Genomic DNA, 2,617 nt, shown 5'->3' with positions numbered 1-2,617 from the left:
CCTTGCCTTCATTTATTTTTTGTCACTTGGAATGAAAGTGGTGACAAATGCCAGCTGTGATTGTTTCTGGTTTGGCAGCAGTGGTTTATTTGCAGGGTTTGTGGGCCAGAGCACTACAATTTTACAGGTAAATGCCATAATTGGGCCCCATTACCCCGAGCTCCTTTAACTGCCAGTGGGTGAAAGCCTCACAGAGCCTGGTGCTCCTGCTCTTGGGGCTCACCCTTGTCTGTCCTGGGAGGGGATGAGCTCCAGGTGCTCCTGCTCCCAGGAGGGACATTGTTATCCCAGCCCTGGGGGAATCCAGTAGCCCAGCCTTTCTGGAAAGGACCAGGTGGGCTTGGAAGGTCATGGTTGTGACTTCAAACATCCCCAGGCCACAAGAACTGGGGGGGACCATGAGAAGGGGCTTTGTGTGTAGGGTGGGTGCAGCCAACCTGAGACAGCTCTGAGATCTGAGATCCCATATCCCAGAGAGCTGAAATCCTGTATCCTCCTGGGCATGTCCTGCATGTGCCCCTGCCTGGGAAGGGCAGGAAGGCCATGGCTGTGGTGTTCCTGCAGTGCTTTGGGAATGCAGGGTGTAAACCCCAGGGTGACCCTCCAGCATGAGGAATGTTTAAAATCCTGATATCTATCACTGGGCTCTTGGCTCCCTCTGGGTGTTTTGTATTTACCACAGAGTATTTTTAAAGCCTGTCCCAGGGCACCTCCAGAGTGACAGAGGGAGAAGTTTGATGTGACATTCTTGTGTTAGACCCTCAGTCTCCTGTGCTGGGCAGGTTGTGCATCACTGGAGCTTTCCCCCCATTCCCTGGAGACTGGATGTGTCCCTTGGCAGAAGCTGATGGGATGCAGAGTCACACCAATACTGGTTTTGGTTGGAAGGGACCTTAAAGCCCACCCCGTTTCACACCCTGCCATGGGCAGGGACACCTTCCACTAGCCCAGGTTGCTCCAAGCCCCGTCCAACCTGGCCTTGGACACTTCCAGGGATCCAGGGGCAGCCACAGTTTCTCTGGGCAACCTGTGCCAGGGCCTCCCCACCCTCACAGGGAAATTTCTTCCTAACATCTAATCTAAATCTCTCCTCTTTTAGTTTAAAACCATTCCCCTCCTTGTCAGTGTCTGTCTGTGTAAAAAGTCCCTCTCCCTCTTTCATTATCCCCTTCTAGGCACTGGAAGGGGATCTAAGGCCTCTCTGGAGCTTCTCCAGGTTGAACAGCCCCAGCTCTCCATCTGTTGCCACCAGTTCTCCCTTCTCGTTTATCAGGAGCATAAACTCTCCTTGGCTTTTCCATTCTGACCCGTGTCCTTTGCCAAGTCCTGTTCCATCTGTGCCTTGGCTTTTCTGCTCCTGCTGTAGAGATTCCATCCTGGCCCAGGGCAGCAGAGACAGCCAAGGTCTCTGACAATATCCCTGACAATATCCCTGCCCTATATTTTGGGATTCTGGTACCATTTCCATTCCCAGTGGGCTGTAGTTTCTCCGGCCCATTTCCAGAACCGTGGTATGACTTATTGTTCTTCTCTGATCTCACCACTGGTTTATTCTCCCCTCCCCCTCCTTTGCTCTTGGCCTTGCACCTCTAAGAGGAGGCCCAGAAATAACCAAGAGTTGTGGAACAGGAGCCCAGCGATGCCTGGGAGGAGGAGGAACAGCTCGATGCCAGGAATCCCTCGGGATGCCAGGAATCCCTCGGGATGCCAGGAATCCCTCGGGACTGCAGCACCTGGAGCCGGTGAGTGCAGAGCTGAGGGGCTGGGGAGGGAAAGGCTTCTCACCCCGCAAGTTTGGGAGACAAGAGCAGGGCAGGAGCACCCTCTGCAGAGACTGGGAAACCACGACACCCTCAGGCTCACGGTGTGACTCTTGGGCTGTCCTGTGCAGGGCGAGGGTTGGACTTGTCGATCCTTGTGGGTCCCTCCCAACTCAGCATGTCCTGGGATTCTGTGACACCTCCACCTGTATGTTCTGTTATGGACCAGGGGAGACATTTCTCTCAGCGTTGTTATTCTAGTGCTGGGTTGTGTTTTGCACTAAAGGACGTTTTTTAATTCCCCCCCCCGTACTCGGACATTCCGGGGTTAACATGAGGAATCAGTGTAAGGGGAGAGGCACAGAACAGGCTTTGCTTCCCGGCCAACTCCAAACATCCTCCGGTGCTTATCTGCACTATCTTCCTTCTAAATTAATTCTGTCCCACCCAACCATCATCTTTATCACCCATTATCTCCCTCTCGATTCTTTACTGTACCCCATTTCATGCTTTTTAACTGCTCAAATACTCACCCGATTGGTTTCTTTGTTTCAAAAGCTTTTCCCTCTCAGGTTTAATTGTCTTGATTTAACCCCCCCCAGAACATGCCACAACCATTCCCTCCCTGCCCCGGCAGGGTCGAGATAAGGACTCGTTAATTAAATTTAATAATTAAAACTATTATTTTTTATTATTATTTTTAAAAAGCAAAGGGACAGAGGAGTAAAACCCAAGAGAAACAGAGATCGAAGCCCTTCAGGGGCCCTGGAAGGGACATGGTGCAAACCCGTCCCATCTCTGCACCCCCTTCAGACCTACAGCACTGACGACTTCCTGCAATTCTTTGCTGGATATTT

This window comes from Manacus candei, unplaced genomic scaffold (assembly GCF_025592945.1).
Source record: "Manacus candei isolate 608988 ecotype Guabito, Panama unplaced genomic scaffold, ASM2559294v1 h1tg000112l, whole genome shotgun sequence".
Classification (NCBI taxonomy): domain Eukaryota; kingdom Metazoa; phylum Chordata; class Aves; order Passeriformes; family Pipridae; genus Manacus; species Manacus candei.
The sequence above is the reverse complement of the archived record's forward strand: the minus strand, read 5'-3'. Positions refer to the sequence as shown.